This window comes from Nesoenas mayeri (genome assembly GCF_963082525.1).
Source record: "Nesoenas mayeri genome assembly, chromosome: 9".
In the NCBI taxonomy this organism is placed as follows: domain Eukaryota; kingdom Metazoa; phylum Chordata; class Aves; order Columbiformes; family Columbidae; genus Nesoenas; species Nesoenas mayeri.
In genome coordinates, this window is record NC_137557.1 from 26,769,032 (window position 1) to 26,781,327 (window position 12,296).

The following is a 12,296-nucleotide window of genomic DNA, read 5'->3' on the forward strand; positions in this document are numbered from 1 at the left end:
GAAATGCCACTGTATCATCAGAAAAAATTAACCGACACCTCCTGACAACAGCGGTAATTATGACTCAAGTTTACACTAAAAAATCCTGGAAAAGCAGATAAGGCCTATATGCAAGCGCAATTAGTATAAACTCTGTCACTTAAACTATATAAGGAACAACCAACATTTACTGTGGTTTGCTAACAGCACGTCAGGGGAAAGGACCCTTTAAGAACCTCATGCAGCATATATTGAGGCAACAAAGGCATTGGTTCCCTTTCAATACTCTCGGACTTGATCCCAAATGCTACGTCCCCATTACTTCCAGTACTTACTATATTTACTCTCACTGTTGTACACATTATGACTACTAAGAGCACTGCTGATGCAGACTACTGAATATCTTGAATCTCTGGGGATGAAAATAGGTCTGAGTAGATGTACAAGTGACAAGAACACACAACACAGGAAGAAAATCCAAAGCTGTAATCAAACTCTCCCCGAGATGAAGGTGTCCAAAGTCTCCATGAGCTTAACTCCACTGTTGAGCCTCAAGCTCTCCTGCTTGTCCAGTCCTGACAGTGCCAAGACCCAAATCCCACCAACCTGGAACTACATATTCCTCCCTCAAGGGACTCAGTTTCTCAGACACACTCTTAGACAAGCCCAGTGTCACACAAGTACTAGCGGTAAACTAAACGTCTAAGAATAGGAGCAGCACTCATGGCTTATTCAAAAATCAGTGTGGTGAAGCATGTCCCTTATTGCTCAAATAAGGAGGACGTTACATTAAACATGTGGAATAATTCCCAAGCACTTGAACCTTTGAAGGCTCTTTTAATTCCCCAAACCAGCTTACTGTCATTCAAGATAAGGTACATAGGGCTTGACAGCAAAACAGTGGATAACATGCAGCACTTTAAAAAGTATGATCTAAAATTTCTTTTTCAGTTTTATTAGACAACTTTTATCAGCACGGGTACATTTGGAATTAACAGAAATTTAACTGCAGATCTTTTAGTAGACAATTTATTCTATAAACTCATCTTTTGTTCTCTAAGTGGGTTTCTAGCCCAGGGTTTTTTCCATAGCTGGCGACTGTACAGGGCAAAACATTTAGGAGTCTACTGCTTCAGTGGAAAGAGGCAGGTACAACTTTCCTTTCAGAGTAAAGAGCACACTCTATTTTCACAAACATATCTTTGCCTTAAGAAATTTCATTTTAGCAGTGGACTGAGTTTTGAAAAAAATTTAGTGATCTATATGAATGAATTGAAAATATTTTGGTAAGACAGTCTTTGTACATTGCCAATTATACATTAGCTCCTCTTTCAATTAAGCTCAGCTGAAAAGAGCATATTTTTGACTACTGAGACTTCAAACAAGCTTCTTGCTACCACCAGCTCATATACTGTATGATACATCAGAGAAAGCTCCAGATATTAATCTGGTCTTGTAATGAGTTTTAATTTTCAGTTTTTAAGATTTCCAGAGTATCAGTACATTGACAAATACACGGAACAGTTTAATCATCCTGCTAAGATATATTTTTGTCTACACCCTGCGGCTGAAAGGATCTTAACATCCAATGAACTGATGATAATTTTGTGTTTGCATTTAATTAAAGATCACCAAGTTATACAGGGATAAGGAACTTGATGATGGAGAGAGACTTAATAACTATTTCCCTCATTTTTCTTACAATTTGCTAGAAGCTTTTTTCTAGTTTAAAGCCATTATTAACTCTACTCTTGTATGGATTGAAGATGATGACAGTATTCACTGAAGAGTAAAGGTTACAAAAAATTTCATACTTCTTTAGTTATAATTCAGTACAAAGGCAGAAAGGGATGTTTCTAGTGATACACAAGCTCTAAAGTACTGATTATAACCCACAAAATTACCTAAAGGGTACAATTCCATGAAACAAGTTGCACTGATGTAAGATCCTACCTCTGCTATCATTGCTAAGAGAGATCTTCCACTTTGCCCTTACTTCTATTTTCCACTCCTTCCCATTTTTACCTGACCCTCTTGGTGAGCCAGTTTAGTTCGAATACTGTCAGAATAGCAACAATATGGTTAAAAGGAGGAATAAGAAACTTCTCCAAATGCTGCAACCCACTGACAGGTCAGATGACCATCTAGGGCTGTGCACAGGACAAACCCTTCAGATTTAGCAAGCTGTTTGATCAGTTTAGTCTAATTTGCAGAACCACATCATGACTTGGTTTTTGAAAAAAAAAAAAAAAAAAGTATTATCTTTTGAAAATTTACTTATGGGTTGAAACGTGACAAAAGGTTGGATATGGTTTGTGCGTATGAAGACTACTCCATACTTTTGAAGAGTTCACCACAGCCCGTGCACACTCTAAAAATCCATGAGGAAGAAGTGGGCTGTTTTGTGTTCAGATCACAGCTTTACCAGTTCCTTTTACAGCAAGAAGAAGGATGAATAATTTGGTTTGGACAGATAGCAGAGGCCTGTTGTTATAAAGAATCAATACACAGCTTAAAATTTTATCAGTTGTATGGATGAAGCTATTGATTTCTAAAAATTGTTTAAATGTATTTGCAATTGTAAGGTGAATTTTAAATAAACTGAAGCTCACAACAACTGGATTGCACATTTAAGAGAACAAAAATGTACTTCTCCACTCTCAATGTCAAGTTTATAATGAAGATGAAAGTTACCTCTTTCCTTACAATAAATGGAGAGCCCAGGCATGCAAAGGTTTTTGATTTCACTCTGGGGATATAAGCTCACTTTCACTTGCAGTTCCTAATCTCATTCATAATTAGTGGTCATGTTACTGCCATACTTTCTATTACAGGTCAATTGCAGTTATTCTAGTAATTACAAGTATTGCTCATGTGGGAAAAGTTTAATACTTGGATGACTGTTATGGTTCACAAGTGACTTTCAGTATTTTAGTGCTTTGGCATTCGCAAGCCTTAATGAGCAAATACTGGTACATTTGCTTTAAGACTTAATTCCCACAAACATCTTTATAATAGCTGCTACCACGTTGAAAATTCAACTATACAACTTCACGAAAAGTTCATAGCCTTAAAGACAGTGTTTACCTGTAGCACCCTGCCAATTTCATTCTGAACACATTACCTTATTTTTCTTGATCTTTTCCACTTACATCTTGGGCTGAAATCCCCAATAACAATCCAGTGAATGAAAATGGTGACTTATTCACAAAGAACACACCTGCTAACACCTACCATGGGGAAACGGATTATGAGTTCCTATCAAAGCAACCTTTTCATGCACCCTGACAGACCACAGTCACCTGACAGAGGGTTAGTAAGGGACTCTGTTGAACAAAAGAACTAAAGAGGTTGTAAGGCAGAACTGAATCATTTGCTATTCCCGCCCAAACTGAGACAAACCTGGCAGCAACAGGAACCTGATGAAACAGGAGAAACCTGACTTGCCAAACAGGGGAGCATGCCCTAACTTCCACGGAAAAAAAAAAAAAGCTGCAAGACCAGACTTACATTCACAAATGGTCTATAGAAGTTAGAAAAAAATATCACGTTTGGGACACAGGCACTCCGTTCACTGTTGGGAAAGAATCAGCTATCTAGAACAGGAGAAGCATAATCTCAGCCACCATCACTGCTGCCTCTTACTACTGTTAGTATAAAACCTGATCATCAGGGCATGTCCCACTCATTGAAATAATGTAAAACAAGTTAAAAGAAAAGGAACATCACCTTTATAAAATGGATTATTTCTAGAAGCTATGTTAACTACCAGCATATTTAGAAGATTTGTGAAAAACCTGGCTGTTTATGTCTATAAAATAACTTGAGGACTCTAAACCAGGAATATCACAGTGCCATGACAATTCTGGATAGTGCCTTCAAAGATACATCTAAGGGCGCCCCCTCCGCAATCCATGCTTAAGCGATTTGGAAAGTTAACAATATCAAGTTGTCTTCTACCTCTCTTTTAAACGTTGTCACTAAGTCAGAAAAAAATGAGATGTGCCAACACCAGTATTGCTGCAGTTCACAATCAAGCATACCAACAAAAACAAATGCTAACCTTTTCCCAGCTTAGTTGCAGTCTCTATTGTGGCAGCCAGTACTAAATGTGAGCTGGATAAATCACTCTCACCAAGTTAGTGCTGCAAAAATCTAAACATTTTTATAGGTTTCAGTAAAGACAAATATTCTCTAAAGTGGCTTCAGGATGCTGTAGATTTTGGAAAGTGTGTTCTGAAAGGCAAAGAATTTCTTTAACAGTACTAAGTGAATAGCAGATCTAGGAGAAGTTATTTCCAAACATCATACCTTTTCATTTCATTACTATTCCGTATTTCAGTAGAAATATAATATTCTAGAAAGTTGTTCTTTTGTTACAGATTCCACTAATGTATTTATTAGAATACACATTATTAGCATGTATTATAATACATAGTAGACTGCAAACTGAACTATCATATGCATATAGTTTGATTTGCTTAGATTGATTTTTACGCCATTAATATTGGAAGGTATAAAAGTAAACTTAAACAGCCTGTAAAGACCTGTATTGGAAACTATTACTGCACAAAGAAAATCAAACAAAGCAGAAAAAAAGTTCCATGAATGAAACTATAAGATCCCTTACTACTGCCCCATCCTCTGGCAAAAAACAGGGGGGGACAAATACTTTCATTCTACTACTGGATGTTACAAAAAGCACATGAAGAATCAAACCAGGAAGTTGTAAAACTGTCACTCCCTATGGCATCTGCACCTTTTTACCTAGCATATACCTATTCTTTCAGCTCCCGCAACAGGCATTTATACTAACAGCTTTGATGTAATATGTGTGCTATTACCACACCAAGATGCCTGGCCCCTACAGTAGTTTCCAACATATACAAGAGCAGACAAAGATCAAGAATCCTGCTGCACTATTGACATCCCTTGCAAACGGCACTGTGCCTTTTGGCCAGCTAAATTGTCTGGCCTGTCACCTTTACACTGGGTAGCTGCTGTCAAGATGCTGTACTGAAAACTGTACTTTATCACTTTGAACAGTGAGGTTGCCAGTCAGAACTCTCTGCAGCAATAAAGAGCATTCCTATCAGTGGTGCATGTTTTCTGTAAAATTAATTACATCAATATAGTACAAGTCAAATGAGTTTGTTTCTTTTCGTTATGTTATAACAGTCATTTCTGTATAAACAGGAAGTGGTTAAAAGAAAGCCCAATGATTTGACAGTGAAATAAGATCACTCTTAAATTCTCCCACGAGACAATCTTGCTAATATTTAATAATTTTCAGTTCTTTCCTTAGTATAGAACTAAATCATTTAACTCCTTTCTCTTCTAGACGCACTAGGCCCACTTCACAACAAGAAAGTTTTCAAAGGAGAAAAATCTGTCCTTTATTTCCTCTTATGACCGCCTCTCCTGCCAAGTCTTTTCTAGAACACAAACTTCTCCTTACTCTTTCATGTTTCTTGAAAGTGCTGTAGCTAGCACCCAATATGCTATTTTGAACAGAAGTTCCTGAAATGCAGTACTTTACTATGTACAAAACATCTTTGAGTACACATAGCACTGGCACAAATATGGGCTGTGAAATACAGTTCTGCATTTGTTCTATAACACCAGTCATCTGTCATGAGTCTTTCCCCATGTATACAAATTATACACTTTGTGTATAAGACAGGATATAATATATTCAAATGAAATAAAATTTATTTGGGATGGGTAAAGACATAGACAAAAAAATATTCATTTCTCTTTTAATAACATAATTTTGTACTAGCATAAAATTATTTTTAATCAAAGATTATACCAAGTTGCAATTAGTTCCAACATCACTCAAGCTGCAATGTTTTGTTCTGTTTTGTCAGTAAAATTAAGCTACAGCAGTGATAGTAGCTGAAAAAAGTCTATCAGCTATTAGAAGTATTAATGGAGTAATGTAAATAAGTGATTTCCAAATGATGAATACTGACCAAGTAATTTCTTTTTTTTAATTTTACACAGTATATCAATTTAAACTATTAACTTTATCTGTCAATTCAAAAATTTAGAGAGAAAATGAAAACCAGATTCCTTTCCAGAGAGGAAAACAGAACAAGCTCTGACATACGGCTCATCATCCCGCCTTTACTCAACGAGGGAGCACGCTTTCAGATGCGGTTTTCTTCCACCTTTCAGGGATGTTTCCTTACTTCATATTTTCCTCCTATTGTTTGTAGCCTCAATTGGAAAGTCAGTGTTTATATTTGGATTCACCTCTGCCGTTGAATCCTTTTACGGCTGGAAGCCAGGTAAGGCCTGTAACTCCGCGGGTGCAGGAAGAGGCACTCCATTAAGTTTTGTTGTTATTGCTGTCGGACGAACCCTCCCCCGGCGAGGCCGTGAGTCACAACCGCCCCGCTCTCAAGTCCCAGCCACACTGCGCGGCCGCGAGCCTGCCGGCCCCTTCCTGAACTTCACCTCCCGCCCCAGCCCCGCCGCGGCAGCAGCCAGGGCCGCCCCCTCGCACGCCCGCGGCGGCGCCGGCTCAGGCCCGGCGCGCTCCCCACAATGGAGGAGCGGGCGGCCGGCGGCGCGCAGGGCGGCTGTCACCGCCAGCCGGGCACGCCGCCGCCCCGCGGCCGCCGCAGGTGTCAGGCACCGGCTCGGCTCCCTCCCGGGGCGCGGGAGGCGCCCGCAGCCGCATCCCCCGCCCGCCCCGCGCGCGGCACGGCGAGGGCGGGGGCCGGCGACAGACCCGGGTCGCCACACGGCGCCCGTTAAACGCCGCTGGGCGCGGGGCGGGGAAAGCGGCGCCCCGGCTCGCCGGGAAGAAACGCGCTGCCCCTTCCTCACGGTCCCACGGCGCCCGCCCGCTCCGCCCCGCCCCGGGTCCCCGCTCACCTGCAAGCCCGGCAGCGGCGAGAGAAGAGGCCGAGGGAGCGCGGCAGCGCAGGCCGGGCCTAGAGAGCGGCGCTGAGGCGACGAGACGGCGACGGTCCCTCGGCAGGCGCGCGGCAGGGAGCCAGCCGCTCCGCCCGGCCCCGCGCGCCGACGACGCCTCTCGGCCGGGCCGGCGCCGCGCACCCGCCGCTCGCGAGGAGGCCCCGGAGACGGGAGCCCACCAGGGCCAGTCCGCGAGCCCCGGCTCCGGCTCGGCAGCCGCCGCCGCCACCCCCCGGGCCCGGCCCCGGCCCCGCTCGCCGCCTCGCGCCGCCGCCGCGCCGTGCTCTGCCCGAGTCCCTCTCCCCCGCACAAGCTTGGCGGCGTCTGGCAGCCAGGTGCGCCCATTGGCCGCCGCGTCGCGTGAGGTCAGGCGCCCTCCCCGCGCTATTGGCTGGATCGCGTGTGTGTACACATGCCGCCCGCGAATCCACGGGGCGACGGCGGGGTAGGCGGGGCGGAAGGGCGTGGCTGGCCCAGACGAGAGGCCGGCGCTTCCCCGCGCGGCCCGCGGGCGTCGCGCTCCGGTGCAGCCCGGCGGGGAAGGGGGTGGGGCCCGGCGGGGAATGGGGCGGGGGGGGCGCCGAAGGGCCACGGCGGCCGCCCGGTGCGGGCGGGGAGCGGGGACGGGCCGTTGCGCGCGGGTTCGCGCCCGGTGACAGCTCCAGCTGCCCGCACCTGCCCTCACGGGCGGGCTGGGGCGGGGCGGCGCCGGCCGGCGCGAGGTACCTGTCTTGGTGTTTATATACACGGCGCGGCGCCGCGGTGTCTGCGGACACGGGCCTCGCCGGGCTCTGTCCCGCTTATCTGAGAGGAGCTGGCGCAGCTGTGTCCTGAGGATGCAAAGTTCAGCCCCGCCACAGGTTCGCCGCCTCAGGTACCAACATCTCTCCCGGGGCGCGGGGAACCGGCTGCGGGAACCGGCCCATGGCGGCAGCGGGGCCTGGGCTGCCGGCCGCTGCTCGGCCAACCTCGGACCTGCCGCGCTCAGCGGGCCCTGCAGCAGCTCCGCACCGGCCTTCCGCGAAACAAAGGAGCTCTTGGCAAACAAAGAGACGGGGCTGGCGGCGGGCAGGTGCCGCGCTGCTTCCCCCATCGCTGCCCCGCGGGGAGGCACCGCGGCGCTGCCGCTGCTGCGGGACGGGGTGCTGCATACAGCCCCGAGAAACCGAGCCCGAGCTCGGGGTACGAAAGTTAACAAGGATTTGCTTTCAGCACTTCCTCTTTTAAAAACTGATTTAAACAAAGCAGGATTAAATATAGAGACAAGATGAACAGAAAACACTCCTGGGAGTGAAAAAAGAAATGACAAAAACCGGCAATAATTCCATTCAAGCAACAGTGCAACGTTTGTTAGTCTTCCTCTGGTACACAAGCACCTATCCAAGGCATGCAGTAACCCGGTTTTCAGTTTTCTAAAGCACAAAGTCACTTTAATGCCACTGAGCAAGCTGAGCAAAACAAGGTTTATGTGGATGCAGAAACACGTTTTAGAAACCTCTAGACCATACATACAGTAGACCAAACATATTAAAACTACTAAAACCCATGTAACTATTACATTTATAGGGTCCTAAAGTTACATTTGGCCCTTTGAAGGCAACTGCGAGGCTGATGTGGCCCCCGGTGAAAGTGAGTTTGACACCCCTGCTCTAGAAAGACATCCTACCTCCTTTACTAAAAAAGGAAAGAAACATCAAAGACAGACGTTGAACCTGTAAAATAGTTATTAAACAAAGGACTAAGGCAAAAATTAGTGAGCAAGAACTGTATGTTTACTTCAGTGGGATAGCTCACAACTGAAAATTACCATGTGCCCAGGAATTTGCTGACTTTGTGGTTTTAGTTTCTCTTCATCCAAAAAATACCTTCATCACATGCAACAAGACCTTTACCAATATTTGCAGTGTTATGTAACGTACTTTCGTGACAGCATTTTAAATAAAGCAAACTATTGTGTATTCTCTTGGAGAGCCTCCTCAACAGGTACAATCACAACAGGCAACTGAAGTGTGCTCTGCCAGAGGCAGCGGAGGCATGTGCTGCCTTAGAAAAGGAAGCAAACCAGAAGCAAACCAGGGTGGCTGGTTTATTGCACTATTCAGTACTTTAGCTTGCACTGAGCAAAACAAATACTTGAACTCAAACCCAGCCTCAATAAAGGCACTTAGGCTTCAAATATCTTTTTTAGTTCATTCATTTATTTACTCTTGCCCAAGAAACACTGATGAACTGAAGTCAGATATAGTAATGGATTATGAACATGGAAAACAGGCGTTTTAGCCATTAAAGAGAGAAATAGAGAAAGGTCACTGTTGTAGTTTCCATTTGTTTTCAACAGCAAACTGCAGAATGAGATGACTATAGATATATACCAGTTAGCTGCTGAAACAATGATCAGTTTGCATGAGGGTAAGTATGCTGCTTCTGCAACACTGTAAACTAATACCTAGTCTTTCAGAACTTACATAAATCCCAAACTTATCCCAGAATGAGTGCCACAGTGAAGAACATCTTGAATTGTTTTATTAGACATGCTAAAGCATGAGTTTAGTGGCTACTTATAGTAAAACTTGCACTGCAGGAAGTTCTCATGTCTCCCTCTGGAACAGTCAGTGGTATCCCAGCCTTAGAACAAGGTCTTGCTCCATCTGGCTGGTCAGATCCCTTTCAGATCCCTCACCTCACCTGTTCACATGTTACTTTTCAACCTTTGCTAGTTGCATTGCTTTCCTGCTAGCAGGTAACTGGGGCTGTGCTAACCTACATAAGCACTAACCAAAACCAGCCCCCCTACGTCTTTTCTAGTGCTGAACTTGCCCCTACTCCCTGTAAAACCTTGAACTAAAATGCTGTCCAACTTCTGGATCAGAGCACTACCACATTCCCTGATTCAACCTGCAGTACTGACATACCTGTTTGTTTGAAGAGGTGATCACCACCTTGTCCCTACTTTTTGGCTTGGACCAGTAAGCACAAAACTCTCGCTATTCCATGCCACACTGACTGGCAAGAAATGGTTGATACCTTTTTCCACCATGCTGCTGTTCAAGTGGTGGGGCTCTGTGCTGTGCCCTGAGCCTGGAAATGGGGGAAGCTGAAGGATCTTGCTGCAGAGATGACAGAAAAAGCAGCTAGCTGGCTGAAACTGCAACTCAGTATTTTCCTTTTTCACCTTCTGACAGGGAAGCAAGTACAAATGCTCTTGTCAAAAACAGATGAGAGTAACTGAATTAATTTTCATAAAATTAGCTGTTAGAGGAGAGAAGAAAACACTGCTTAAAAGAAAAGAGTACCCAAAAATATTGGTAAAGTTCATTAAAGCAAGATTTAAAACATAGCTGACTTGATTATTTTTTTTACTTATGTAAGAACATGCATAGGTTGTCTGCTCAGTATTTTCAACTATCTGAAGACTCTTTCATCTGCCCTTTCTCTTGCATGCAGTAATTAATCCAGTAGTAGTGAGATTCCTCTGTCAATAGAGGGATTTTTCATGCTGTGTAGTCTCTACATACATATAGGACTATATGTTGTTCTGAATGATAGAATTGCCAAAGTGGGATGAAATTACAGTTGGCACCCTGTGTATCTGGGGAGGCAGGATGCCCAGAGATCATTAACATTTCTCTCAACTGAATTTCCAACCTTCACATGCCTGATGAGGTGCATCACTACCCAATCCTAAGTAAAACATTCACACTCTCAACGTGGTGTATCTCTTATAAAGATACAAACTAGTTAACATTTACAATTTTTGTATTTTTACCTTTACTATCAAAAGTAAAGTATTTTTACCTTTACTTACTCAGTGGATAGCAAATGTAAAATTGCACATATTTTTTCAAATTGATAAAAACCACTCCTGAGGCCTCCACTCCTCATTTCAAATTCGTTATGAATTAACAGGTACCACTTTAAGATATCAGTGCATTAAACATCTCCTAGGAAGACACAATAAATATTTCTCATAACAGATAAGCAAAAGAGGCTTATTGGTCAGCAACCAAATTTCTTCAAGATGTCTATTAGTCTGTTCAGTCTTTGGGCAACTACACATCACAAGCTGTGGCAAATGCTCTGACCTCCACAGGCTGCTCCATCTTGGTAGACTTAAAGACACCCGGTTTGTTTGAGAAACTCACTACTTTGAACCTCACCACAATAGAACAAACAACTTGGCAGATAATTTGAAAGGCTCAGGTGGTGAATATAGTGAGGCCTTTTGGCATCCTTAATTTGCAGTGAAATTTCTCATGGCTAGTGGAAGGATAACAGGTTGAATTTCCCATTTCAAATTAAATGGTGACAGTGGTAATCAGTTCTCCAGAATAGGTCCTACCTGGAGCAAGAGGACTACATAATGTCTTGGTTATCTTCTATCCTTCTAGCTGTGCTATGGCCAGGATGAAAATCACCAGTATGTAAAGGTGCAGTATAAAGCATGTGGCTGAGTTACCTTCAGCAAAGTGGTTTGAACAGAATCAAGATTCAGCTCCCTTTAGAGCTTCATCTGGAAGCATCACAGGAATCCTAATCAAACCCAGCAAAACCATAAAATTAGGTGAACAGAAGTCAAGGAGCCTTCGTCAAGAGGGTAAGAGTAGACATTATCCCTAGTCAGACTTCCACGTGAACTTCAGTGAGAACAAAGTGTAGAATGCCGGTGACTGAGGCCACAAACTTCTGCTCAGAGTGCCAGACTCAAAGCCTTTCTGTTTGGCCCAGTGTTATAGAACCTTCTTTAGCAGTGAGGTTGAGATGACAGAGAAAGTCACAAGCTGAACACAGAGGCTGAGGCAAAGCAACTGTTCCACGTATCCTGTAACTGCAGGTTCTTACCTTACAGCTGGAGGAGTGGAGAGAACCTCATCAATGGATTTTATATTAGTCTTGGCACCTGGAAAGCCATGTTTTATGGTCCAAAAAGGAAAACCAAAAGTATCTATATAGCTATCAACAACATAGGTCATACAGTCTGCCATATTACTAGAAATCAGCAAATGAACCTGTTTCCAGACTTCAGGATTCCTATTAAAGTAGGTTTAGGAAAAAATGGTCTCTGCAACTTGAAAAATACCCAGAGGAAAAAGAAAATGTGCCAAGATATAGCACAGCTTGAGGGACAGAAAGTGGCAGAAGAGTAAGAAAAACAGTACATAAAGCTAAGTGAGACGGGCAATTGAGGTCTAGACTGAAGAAGAACACAGCTAGAGTAGATGCTCCAACTCAGGGTAGATAACTGCAAAAGAAATTGAGGGTATGTTGTATGATTTGGCCTTCTGTGTTTCAGCATGAGAAAAAGTGAATTATAGTTCTTTGGCCCTCCTCAATAACGTTGTATCTATAAATGTTTCTTGTCTCCAGTGTCTGGGGATCACAATCACCCACAG

The 12,296-nt window shown here is 43.9% G+C and overlaps 1 protein-coding gene across 1 annotated transcript in view; it reads right to left on the reverse strand.

Annotated features, from left to right (window-relative positions):
• The window catches only part of TFDP2 (transcription factor Dp-2), a 49,416-nt gene extending 42,379 nt beyond the window's left edge, over positions 1 to 7,037 (reverse strand). The window contains exon 1 of the mRNA XM_080349450.1: positions 6,865 to 7,037. The gene's annotated coding sequence lies outside the window, so the exon portion shown is untranslated. The remainder of the gene's footprint in view (positions 1 to 6,864) is intronic.
• Between the last annotated feature and the right edge of the window lie 5,259 nt (positions 7,038 to 12,296).